This window comes from Denticeps clupeoides, unplaced genomic scaffold, assembly GCF_900700375.1.
Source record: "Denticeps clupeoides unplaced genomic scaffold, fDenClu1.1, whole genome shotgun sequence".
In the NCBI taxonomy this organism is placed as follows: Eukaryota; Metazoa; Chordata; class Actinopteri; order Clupeiformes; family Denticipitidae; genus Denticeps; species Denticeps clupeoides.
Window position 1 is genome coordinate 144287 of NW_021629698.1, and position 13525 is coordinate 157811.

Here is a 13525-nt window from a genome sequence, read left to right on the forward strand (position 1 = left end):
ACACACAAACACACACACACACACACACACACACACACTTCCAGGAAGAAGACAGCACAGGGAATTCCACGGCGTCTGTCGTCACACTCTTAAGAAGGGGCCCCTTCCTAATGAAAAACATATTTCCTAAAGGTCCCATTCCTTGAACTACATCCACAACCACCTTCCTACACACATGCACACACACAATGACCTGTGCGGCGTGTCTGTATTGTGGTTATAAGGCAGCTGGTCCCCATTAAAGACTCTGAGTTGAATCTCTGCTGTAGCAGAGCGACTTCATCACCTGAATCACCAGCCAGTTACAACATGCAGACCTCTGTGTGTAAATGTGTGTTTGTATACACATGTATGTGCATGTGTGTAACATACACTGAATATGACTGCAGGATTAGGGTGGTAGTAGCCTAGTGGGTAACACACTCGCCTACTCACCAGACGACCCAGGTTCAAATCCCGCGTAAAAACATTGTGTCCCTGAGCAAGACACTTAACCCCGAGTGTCTCCAGGGGGACTGTCCCTGTAACTACTGATTGTAAGTCGCTCTGGATAAGGGCGTCCGGTAAATGCTGTAAATGTAAATGGAAACGAAGACAAGACAACAAGAACTGTCCTTTAGGTAAGAGGCTCCTGCTCCTCATTGAAGTCAGATGATGGCGGCCATCAGGTGATAATTTAACATGAGTGTGAAATATATATTTGATCTTATTTGAACTTATTTGAAAATTGACACACCCTCCCCAAGGAGATTTATTATGATCTTTTCACAGCTGCCCCTAGCTGTTTCCATGGAATTGACAGAGCTGTGTGTGAATGGTGTTGTGTTGTTTTAGTGTTTTAGTGAAAATGGTGGGCAGTGGTGTTGATTGCTGGTGGGTAGTGGTTTGCATGAATTGGGTGATGCCGGGTGGTGCTGAGTGATGATGGTTAGGGGTGTTGGGTGTTGTTGGCTGGTGGCGACATATGAAGGTGTGTGTACATGTAGGTATTGATGGTGGTGGGTGGTGTTGTTGGCTGTTGGTGCCGTATGGAGGTGTGTGAACATGTAGTTTATGATGGTGTTGGGTGGTGTTGTTGGCTGGTGTGTGTACACATAGGTATTGATGGTGGTGGGTGGAGTTGTTGGCTGTTGGTGCCGAATGGAGGTGTGTGAACATGTAGTTTATGATGGTGTTGGGTGGTGTTGTTGGCTGGTGTGTGTACACGTAGGTATTGATAGTGGTGGGTGGCGTTGTTGGCTGTTGGTGCCGAATGGAGGTGTGTGAACATGTAGTTTATGATGGTGTTGGGTGGTGTTGTTGGCTGGTGATGACGTATGAAGGTGTGTGAACATGTAGTTTATGATGGTGTTGGGTGGTGTTGTTGGCTGGTGTGTGTACATGTAGGTATTGATGGTGGTGGGTGGTGTTGTTGGCTGTTGGTGCCGTATGGAGGTGTGTGAACATGTAGTTTATGATGGTGTTGGGTGGTGTTGTTGGCTGGTGGTAAGAAGTTGTGTGTACAAGTAGCTATATAACCTACGAAGGTTTTTCCGTTGTGTATCAGTAGGTGGAGAGGAATGGAACCTTTGGGTGGAGGGGAATGTTGATTTTATAGCTGAGCCAGAGAGAGGGGGATGATGGGATATGGGAGACAAATGGGCTTGATGGCGCTGTTTCTGGTCATGTGATCACTGTAGGAGAGCGAGGGGGTGGAGATCAACGGTTCATCCATCATGACGGGTCTCATGCTGCGCTGATATTACAGCCAGAAAAAAAATGACATCTGCAGCACTTTCATTCTCCACACACACACACACACACACACACACACACACACACACACACACACACACACACACACACACACAGCTGCTGTTAGTCGGTTCTTAACACTGCCTGTGCAGATCGTAATTTTAGCCTGGATCACGGTGAAACATACAATGAAGCAATAAAAGAAGGAGAGAGATAAAGAGGGAGAGAGACATAAAAAGAGAGAGAGGGAGGGGGAGAGACATGGGAGTGCATGGATGAGTGAGACAGGACAGTTCCATTTTTCCTTCACTACATTTGCACAAAACTTTCATTACCACCAATTTACAGGAGGGGCAGGGGGGCGTCTCTGTTCCATTACAGCTGCTCTCCATAAATCAGCTCCGCCCGGCAGCAGGGCTCTTAATGACACAGCCGCCTCCATCACCTCCACCACCATCATCATCATCACCTCCACCGCCACAACACAGCACCAGCACCACCACACGCACACCCAACACAGCAAAGACAGACAGATGGGAGATTATAGAGACGCAGGGAGAGAGAGGTGGGGGTGGTGGAGGCTGTACTGGGTCTGATTTATAAACTTCACCGATGGCTGCAGACGACCGATGAGTAGGAAAACTACAGCCAAGCACCAGTCCCTATCATAACTACACACCCTGCAGCCATACACACAGCCAAATCACAGCAACTTTACAAATACACCACAACCAAATACAGTTATTCACAGAGACTCCATCCATCACACACACACACACAATACCCTGATAAGAAACAAGATGGATGGAGTTACACCAGGCTCTGCCATATTTGGCATGAGTGGGTGTGATTATGTGTTGAGATTTATGGTTACAGCTGTCTTATTAAAAACAATTTCTTTCTCTATCATGCACACACACACACACACACACACACACACACACACAGCATAATAGCTTCATGCCAATTAAAAAGCATTAATACATATGAGGTGTGACCAACACACATTTATAATTAAATTACTCTGAGGCAGAAACAAACATATTTCATTCTAAATGAATGAAAAACGTTTATTCTCCTCTCCTCCACCCCTCCCCAGGGTCGGCCTGTGTGCTACATCAAAGGTGACATAGTGATTCTCTGTGGAGTTCTCTGGAGAGGAAACTGAAATGATAATATCAGTGTTTATTTATCTCTCTCTCTCTCACACACACACACAGACACACACACAGACACACACACATCTTCACTCAAATCTGACCGACTAAGGCTTTTCACAAAGCTCCACCAGTAAAAGCCCATAATCCCCACTCATAAAAACTGAGACTCCCAGCACGGGTGGAGACGCCTACAACACAGTCAGGGGCGGAGCTACACAGCAAAGAAACACAGCAAAGAAACTAAACTTGTGAGTAGCAGTGACATGTGTAGTTGTGATGTGTGGTATGGAAAGCTGAGTGAGCATTTGTTCCATATCCTTGATAAGTAATGATTTACTTTAAGTAAGTAATGATAATTTACTTCAATAACTAATGAAAATGCCCAGCATTTGAGAAAATTGTCTAACGTGCTTTGCCAAAGTCTTTACACGTTTGATACAGTGTCTGACTAGTGAGACACAATGTCTTCTACTAGTCAACCAGTGAGGACAATATTGGTGTCACTAGTTCACAAATGAATGTTTTTATGCTAAACTAGTACAACTAGGAAGACAATTTGTATGCAGCTAGTTAACAACTTGCACTAGTAAAACTAGTGGCATTTTGGTTCTGACTAGTTATCTAGAAAATACATTTTTATCTCACTAGTAAACTAGTAAGGCATAAAGCAGTGCTGGCTAGTGTCACTAGTGGCTATTTTGAACCTCACTAGTACTACTAGTAAGGCCGAAACAGTCAAATTAGTGTGACTAGTGGACATTTGGCCCTCACTAGTTAACATGTTTTCTCACTAGTAAACCTGTGTTCTTTACTTTACTTTACTTTACTTTACTTTATTTAGCAGGCGCTTTTATCCAAAGCAACTTACAAGAGGAAGACACCAGCAATTCTCGTTCGATTTCTATAGAATATTGAGTTTACAAACTAAGAGCCCTGATAAGGCTCAACTTGTCAGCGAAGAGCATGCTCAGAGATTGTGCTAGATGAAGAAAAAATTCTAATGTATATATACATTTTTGTATTGTTTTGTGCAATGTGCACGCATGTGCATGTGTAAGTGTTGTAAGTGTTCGTGTGTAAGTGTTCTGAAATGATGTGTGTAGTAGCGATGTGTACTTGTGATGTGTGTAATAGTGATGTGTAGTAGCGATGTGTATAATAGCGATGTGTAGTAGTTGTGATTTGTGTAAAAGTGATACGTAGTTGTGATGTGTAGTAGTAATGCGTGTAATAGTGATATGTAGTTGTGATGTGTGTAATTAGGCACTATGATTTCTGCAATGCGGCAAAAGCAGGACAGAATCACGGAATCCAGCAAATAAATCTGCTATAAAATGCGGAATTGTGTATAATTGCCGTTTCTGGCCGCTGCAGCCAACTACATGTTTTTCCCGTTGAAGTGGGACGCGATGTAAATGCACGGTTAGCAATGGTGAAGAGGCAGTCAGGGCCGAATCCGGACCACTTGCCCAAACGGATCCACGCATGCGCACGCATACACAAAGTATACAACAATTCCAGATTTGACTCTGTAATGTAAATGGTTTACAAAAGCAAAGATTAAATGCCCGAGACCTTTGTTGAAAAGTTATTAAATGTGATTTGTCATATTGCAGGTAATTCTTTCCCCACCCACTCCATAATCACATAGTTTTTAGGTGAATAAATATGTTTATAACAGAAAACATGGAATTCAGAAGAATTAAAATGGAAAAAAAATTATTTAGGAATAAATAAAATGAAATTTTGGAAAAAAATTAACATTTCATAGTGATGTGTGCAATAGTGATGTCTGTAGTAGTGATGTGTGTAATGATGATGTGTAGTAGAACTATGTAGTAGTAGTGATGTGTGTAGTAGTGATGTGTAATAGAGATGTGTAATCTAGTAGAGATTGTGTAGTAGAGATGTGTAGCAGTAGTGATGTGTGTAATAATGATGTGTAGTAGAAATATGTAGTAGTAGTGATGTGTGTAGTAGTGATGTGTAATAGAGATGTGTAGCAGTAGCGATGTGTGTAATAATGATGTGTAGTAGAAATATGTAGTAGTTGTGATGTGTGTAGTAGCGATGTGTAATCTAGTAGAGATTGTGTAGTAGAGATGTGTAGCAGTAGTGATGTGTGTAATAATGATGTGTAGTAGAAATATGTAGTAGTAGTGATGTGTGTAGTAGTGATGTGTAATAGAGATGTGTAGCAGTAGCGATGTGTGTAATAATGATGTGTAGTAGAAATATGTAGTAGTTGTGATGTGTGTAGTAGCGATGTGTAATAGAGTAGTGATGTGTAATCTAGTAGAGATTGTGTAGTAGAGATGTGTGTAGTAATGATGTGTAGTAGAGATGTGTAGCAGTAGCGATGTGTGTAAAATGATGTGTAGTAGAAATGTGTAGTAGTTGTGATGTGTGTAATGGTGATGTGTAGAAATGTGTAGTAGTGATGTGTAATAGTAGTGATGTGTGTAGTAGTTCTGTGTAGTTGTAAATTAGAGCTCATCTCCATCAGTCTTCACTGCAGGATATCAGGACCCACTGATATTCTCTTCATATCCTGAATCTAGAAGAATCCGGCCAAAGAGAAAGGAGAGAAGAAAACAGGGCGGGTATTTCTCATCCCTCCAGCCTGTCTGAGGGAAGCTCAGCTGCTAATGTCTATTGTGTCTGCAGTGTGTGTGTGAGGGTGGTGTCTGAGAATGATACCCTACTTGTTAGAAAGTCTGCAAGTGCTTTAGTGTGTGTGTGTGTGTGTGTGTGTGTGTGTGTGTGTGTGTGAGTGTGTGTGAGTCAGACAGACTCTCCTCCCCGTTCAGGAATCAGATGGGTAATGAGATCCATTATGAATCATGTGCCAGGAGAGGGAGCGGCACAACAAAGAGTCAGTGTGTGTGTGTGTCTACATGAAAGTACATTTGTACATTTCCACCATTCAGCATGCAGTTGTGACCTACACTCATAAAATCCTCTGGAGATGTTTTTGCCAGTAACTACAGTGAAAGTGAAGTGATTGTCATTGTGAGGCACTGCAGCACAGCACACTAGAAGATGTCCGGAATTCATTTCATAACATCGACAGAGTGCAACTCGGCCAGATTCTTCACCCTCAACAGGTTATCAGGACCATGACCTCTGACCTCTGTGGATAATTATGGTAATGAAGTGTGCTGCCTCTGGTGAGTGATGAAGTTCTTCCAGCTGCACAATCCTTCACCCCAGCAGCAGAAACAACCCAGCAGACATTCCTTGGTAAATAATAATGAACTCACAATTAACACAGAACTTAACTGAAGAACTGACCTGAGAACAGGCTGAGCAGCCACAAGAATAAATGCACAGCGGCAGGAACATGGCGAACTCTGAGCTGGCGGACCTGAAAACCTTGTAGGTGGATGAGGTGGTGTGGATCAGATGTTCATGTTTGTGGAATCCTGATCAGGTTTTTTGTAATAATGAGTGGCATGGATGGATGGATGGATGGATGGATGGATGAGTGGGTGAATGAGAATAACCAACATGAGGACATTCCCTCTGTCTGTCGATATCTTTCTCGTGAAGGAAGACACGCCTCTGATTTGTTCATCAATACGACAACTTCCTCCCAGACCCATTAACATCTCCACCACCACCTCCACCCAATGGGTCCTTCGGGCGAGGCTTCACCATCCATCATTGTGACCACCACTGACCACCGCCGTGGTCATCCTTCTCAAACTGACAGAAGTTTGGAATGAATGGATCACTGCCCCCATTTCCTGGTCAATCGTAGATCTGTGGCTCCTGGGAACCTTTTACTGATTATACAGGATGGATGGAACTGGGATTCAGGAAAAAAAAAAAAAAAAAAAGCACACATGCTCATGACTCCACCTGCAGAGGGTAATGGAATGTGCACGGGTAGAACATTCATCAAGGTGAGAAACTAATTCAATTGGCAGAACATGGATGGACTGTGTTTTGTGCTGAGAATAAAGACCACATGACTGACTGGTGCTCTCATGATGCCATGACCCCATTACCAGGCAAAATCACATTCATCACTAATTCGGAAAAACCTTCCTCCCAGGAGAGAGGTTCTTATGGATGTGAAAATGCACAAAAAATGTAAAAAGCCAGCAGAAGATAAATGGTTGCAGCAGGACAGTTGGTAATGGACGGCGACCTGTAGGGGTCAGAGAGCACCAGGCCGTTCCTGAAACCGGAGCCAATCACAACAGGCGCTGCTGAGCTGACGATGGCCCGAAGGTGCAGGGCGCGTACACACACACACACACACACACACACACACACACACATGCACGCGCACAGGAGATCCAACCCACAGGTTGATGCCAGATGACACTGCAGACAGTGGGTGAGATGTACATGAAAGCAAAATAAAGTTATTAATAACCCCAAAATGTAGTAATTATTATAAAAAGAGACCTTGCAACAGCACCGCCGGGTCCTGTTCAGGCAATACTTCCTTCCTGAAGGACCTTCCCTGACAACACGGAACCGATCTACAGCCCATTTATTCGCCGTCTTACAACAGAACATTAATTTGTGTGCGTGTGTGTGCGCAACACACGTGGTTTGGTTTATCTTTGCGTACCTCTTATCTGCTGAAGAAAAGAACTCGTCCCTCTTTGTCTCAAGCATCATTAATCAAACACAGACCAACCAAAGCAGAAAAGCAGATGAGGGACAAAAGGAAGAGGCTGCGGCAGTGGCCATAGGTCAGAGGCCGCCGACCTGTAAACCAGGTCCCTATAAATCAGAGGTAAACTATCAATCACACGCATTCTTTAATGTAGCAGAGGTGGAGTCCGGTCAACAGGAGAAACACAAGCCAGACACCCCATTCTGCCTCCATCCGTCCTCCAACACCTCCAACCAGCCCCGAGGGACCCGGGACGGTCCCCAGGACGTTTTGGGCCATCGTTTTCATCTTCACCTGCGCAAGATCTGTCCGAGCCCCACCCACCTCCAGAGCGGTCGGCGCAGACGCTGTCGGGGAGGTGTGAGCTTTTGGGAGGAGTTACGGTATGTGGCGAGTTGACGGCGAGCTGCTTGTCTGTTCTGCTGCCCTGTCGTAGCACCGAGGCGCCGAATAGCAGCAGGACAATGCGCGTTTCATCCGGCAGCCGTCTCCTGCTCCCATTACGAGGGGGGTTTGGGGTAAGTGGCAGGTAAAGACTGCAGAGGCAGACTGTATCGACTCACTATCAAGAGCCTTTTAACGTCGTTTTATTAGAGTGGTACAATAATGAGAAACAAGCGCAAACTGACAACGTAAGAAGTATAAAGGACTGGTTTTAAGGAGAAAATGAAATCCCGCTTTAATCCCAGATAACCCAGAGCACGAACGTGCCTTTAGCCCAGAAGGGGAGTCAACCATGGTAGTTCGTCCAACTTTAAAGCACTTAAAAGCACTTCGTACCAGAGGCACGCGTCCAGCTCAGTAAAATGAATCAAATTAGGCGCGGGATCTTTCCTGGCATCCAGTGGCCGACTCCGAGGCTCCCACACAAAATCACGACAAAACCATTCGGAGAAATGAAATCCTTCTTTTTTAGGTCCTACTCCCATCATTAAAGCTGGGATGAAAATGGACGTTTGGATGATGTTATGGAGACATGGCACTATTATGGTCTGACCAAATGCCTTTAACAGTTGTTATGAAAGGGCTGTGAGATGCCAGAGGCGTCCAGCATCTCCATCCAACAAATAAAACGAGAGAAACGAAGAGAAAAGAAGTGAAACCTCCTCCAGCTGATCAAAAGAGGCTGCAGTGTGGAGACCCCATCGGCCTGGCAGAACGTTTAACAGTCTGACGGCCCACAATCCCCTCTGCGGCGGCCTCCCTGCTCCAGCGATTAAGTTTCCTCAACCTTGGATCGTTACCAGGACCGAACTTACAATACTGGCTCTGTACTGTACAGGCATAACAGAGCGAGAGAGAGAGAGAGAGAGGAGACAGACAGTCAGGGACGGGTGGGGTCCCTCCTCATCGTCTCATTAACAGAGACCCTCATCAGCCCCATTACACCTCCACCCTGCTTCCTCACCGCTTTCCAGCTACAGGACACACACAGGAACAAAACTCATTATGACACAACTGCTGACGTGGCTGTCACTGAAATAACAAATAATAAATGAAGACGAAATAAATCCGACGTAGACGTTCATACACATCAAAACGTGTCACTTTCTGTCCACTAAATCGGCATTTTGTGGAACTCACGCCTCACCTGACCTACACAGCAGCAGCTTATAGAGCCTGGAAGGAAATGAAAGAAATAGGGGGTTTATAATGCTTCAAATGTCTCTCCTGCCCAGAACTTCCTCTGGAAGAGGAGGTCACCAGTGTGATTGTGTGCCCGGTAATGTGTGATGAAATTTTCTGTGTGTGTGTGTGTGTGTGTGTGTGTGTGTGTGCGTTATGAGTAAATCACAACATTCCCTCGTGGAACTATTCACAGCTCAGCATGGGGATGAGAGTCGGCACCCAAATACCAGCCGGACTCGACTCTACAGAACCGCTGCCAGACCCGCCCTCCTTCAAACACACAAGACCTACAACGGAGCCCCTGTGTCAATTTTACACTCGGCACACGCACATTTCATCTGGGACACAACGTAGCAAGAACCCACACAGGTTCCTATCGGTTCCATACATCCTTTTGACTGCATTTAACACGAATATTGCCCCGTAACATGAAGATATGAGTGATTTGATAAGGAAATGCTGATCCAACCTCCACTAAGTTCCACTTCAGCTCCAGCAGGATCTCCACTCGGCTCTCGTGGACTCTCCACCGCTCTCTCTCTCTCTCTCTCTCTCTCTCTACGACCGCAACTCAATTACAGCAATGAGAGTCAGGCGGTGCGGAGAAATCCCCTCCATGGGACGGGGCCTGTACACAGGCCATGTGACTCGGCAGCGAACACGTAAAGAGTGAGACAAGGACACCGAGAAGATCAGGAGAAAACTGCATTACATTTCGCACACAGTATTTCAGACGCACCAGATTACACACACACACACACACACACACACTCCCTCTTAAGCATCATATTCTGACTCTATGCGCCACAGGTCCCCATCAGGAGGGTGGGACGTCCCTCTAACCACCACTGACAGCCTCTGCAGTCCTGCTGAGGGATAAATACATCAGAGCCGCGAGGAAGAGGATGATCGAGGAAGAGAATGAGACGCCCAGGGGTTTCTTCCAGAAATGCCAGCTCCCGCAGTGAAGCCGTGAGCTGGAGGCAGAAGCGCTGCGTGGCAGAGCGTCACGTGGCCCCAGACAGCCAGTGGAGCGCTGTGATCCGAGGAACGCTGGGGGCCCTTCGCGCCACGCCTCTCGGGCCATCATGCAAACGGGTTGATGATCAGCACGCACGTTTATTAATCAATACGCACTCTGGATGGCCACTGCGCCCGCACACGTCCCATTTCACTCTGAAGACCAGTGATGCTCAGACGTGATTCATCCTAACTCCCTGAAGGTGCGAGCTCTTCGGCAGTAATTAGGCTCACCCTGAGGTCCCCTGAGGATTTACCCTCAATCCCCCTCTCTGTCAAGACATGGGCTCCATAATGAGGCCATGCCACCTTCTGCTCCTCACTGCCATTATCATGCTAATGTCGGTAACAGTTTGCATTTGAGCTGCCTGGTAGAAGATGATTTAAGGCGGCAGGGTTGCTTCAGTCGTTTCTTCTGTTTTTCTTACTTCGCAGGAGAAGGAGGATGTACATCACAGACCTCATTAATCAATTAACGTCACCCGTCTGATCTCCAGCAACAGAAACACAGACACGTCCCAGACTCATCAGGTCCAATTCTCACACACAAGAGAGATCACCACACAGACCACATCAAAGATCAACCATGTGGGCCACCCTGTGCATCACCCTACAGATCACCCTACAGATCCAACATAGAGCCTGTTTCTCATCAGTTTTCTGCTCTCATTATCTGAAGGTTCTTCACCCTCTCACTCCCCTTCAACATCTGGTGTTTTGTGGGCAGGGAGGCATGAATCTTAAGTCAGAAACAGAATTCAGTAGTGATTTCAGCACCATCATATAGAACAGATACTGGGATCTACAGAAAAAAAAAAAAACATCAGAAAAAGATCTGATCTAAGAAGTCTACAATGAAGCTGAAAAGAGCCCACCTGAGAGAAGAATGGGTTTGAGAGAAGAGAAGGAGAACAATGAGCTAAAGCTGATTATCTCCAGGTTCATGGCACAGATGATGCACTCCTCAGACATGAGAAAATTCTGAAGATACTCTCTGGGTTTGGCTGGAACAGTGATGCATCTCCAGAATTCCATCTATGTTTAGATGGTAGTAGCCTAGTGGGTAACACACTCGCCTATGAACAAGAAGACCCGGGTTCGAATCCCACTAACTACCATTGTGTCCCTGAGCAAGATACTTAACCCTGAGTGTCTCCAGGGGGGACTGTCCTTGTAACTACTGATTGTAAGTAGCTCTGGATAAGGGCGTCTGCCAAATGCCTTAAATGTAAATGTAAATGTAAATGTACAGGAAAGTCTTTAGGGGCAGTGGTGTCATGGCTGCCCACTGCTCACTCAGGGTGATGGGTTAAATGCAGAGGACAAATTTCACTGTGTGCACTGTGTGCTGTGTATCACAATGACAATCACTTCACTTTATCACTTATGTAGCGTCTGCGTAGGATCACAGATGGTTGATCTTCAAAGAACCTTTTAACCTGTGACATTTACATACCAATTACAACCCTGGACCCTCACTCTGATCGTCCCGTCTTCCCCCACTGTCACAAATGTAGCGTCTGCGTAGGATCATAGATGGTTGATCTTCAAAGAACCTTTTAACCTTTGACATTTACATACAAATTACAACCTGGACCCTCAGCCTGATTGTCCCGTCTGCCCCCACTGTCACCAAGACGATGCAAAACAGACGGGGTCTGCAAACTGCTCATCGGGGCTCCAAGCTTCAAAGCATTCCAAAGACCTCCTGCCTGGCCCCACCGTCGCAATACACAATCACGCACACACTTAAAACATATTGTCTGTATCTTGTGCTAGGAATATGTGATTATAAGTGGATCCCGTATATGCACGCGTTGTGTGTACGTTCCCTTGTATGAATTATACTAGTTACAACTTTCTATTGTACATTAGGTAAACTTTAATTACCTATAATTAAGTGTATAAGTGTATCTCTACTTTCCTACCTCCTAAAGGTCCCTTTCTTGGTGTCAGAAGGAACTTCTCTTTACTACTGGAACAGTGATGCATACCATGTGATCACAAAATACATCATACAATTTCTATAAGGTAGAAATTGTAACTGCAACAAACTACAGTCTCTCTCTGGACCAGCCATAAACATTCCGGTCAGTCGTAAACCCGGACAAAGGGAACTTCTCCCGCCAAAATGTCACACTTGTGATTGGCTATTCAGGCCACATGATGGGCGTGCCAGAAAACATTCAAAAAGGAGCGTCACACAGGCACGAATGCTCAGAACTTCTCTTCTTCCTTCCGAGACACCTTTTCTTTCAACACTTTGTTACTCTTTGGCAATATTTACCTTCAAGGAGAACCTCCAACGCCAGACCTACGGATCAAGGATCGTGACCCTACAGCATCAGGACTCTTTGCATGAAATAAGGACCAATGCAAGTAACTATGCACGTCTAAACCCCTTTTTAAGGTGAACATAAGAATTCTCTGACGATTCTCATTAGGCTGTGGTTAATTGATGTGTAATACTGCCATTCTCTTTTCATCACTTTCCTTTACCCTGTATGTATATGTTTGTCTAATTGTTGTATGTTAGCTATAGCCGTGTTTATTAAAATCTTTAAATTCACAATCGTTTGTTTCTGTGTGCTGCTCACAGCTGAGTCACTGAACGTTGACCTTTTAAGCTACATGCTAAGTTACTGCTAGTGGGAAAGCTACCTTTCCTGGCAAGAGGGGGGATAATCGTTCCCAGAATTGATAAATAATTATATTATCTGCTCCGTGGACGGACAGATCAAGTAATTGTAACATTAATTCTGCTACAGTTTATCCCAAAATCTAATCTAAATGTTTATTGTTAATTATAACCAGTTATAATTAATTATAGATATTTCCTCTTGAGCTAATTCGTTACATTTAATGGTGGAGAATGCGGGCACGTTCAAACTTATTTTGTGAGCAAACTCAGTAACAATCTTTTTGTGTTTTTATGCAAGCTTAAAGTGAGGCAAGACTCACTCTCGTGATTGGTTGGTTCAAGACCACCTCCATATGTGTATTTCAACAGCCATTGTCTGTTAAAGTACACAGCCATTAGTTCATAATATTAAAATTGTGCTGTAAAGACGAAGAAATCTCTTTGCTGTACATTTTAATATTATCAGATCGCCTGTTGGAACGAAGAAATCTTCCTTCATCGCGATAAAGATTGATTTGAGCGACGTTCCTCTTGTCATCTTTTTATAGGCCTTATTCGTACATGAGAGCCCTAAATGCATATGTGTAGAAACAGCTAAGGAACCCTGTTTTTAATTGTTAGTGTGTAAGAGGCGGCGAAGAAATCCTGCCCACACATTGCTGTGCAACTAACTGCATTTGTGTAAAAACGGCGAAGAAATCCCGT

At 44.8% G+C, this 13525-nt stretch overlaps 1 protein-coding gene across 2 annotated transcripts in view; it reads right to left on the reverse strand.

Annotated features, from left to right (window-relative positions):
- The window catches only part of LOC114771944 (retinoic acid receptor alpha), a 39621-nt gene extending 29976 nt beyond the window's left edge, over positions 1-9645 (reverse strand). The window contains exon 1 of one of the 2 annotated variants that reach the window (XM_028965149.1): positions 9629-9645. The gene's annotated coding sequence lies outside the window, so the exon portion shown is untranslated. The remainder of the gene's footprint in view (positions 1-9628) is intronic. The other variant, XM_028965151.1, reaches the window with a different exon arrangement.
- Positions 9646-13525: the final 3880 nt, after the last annotated feature.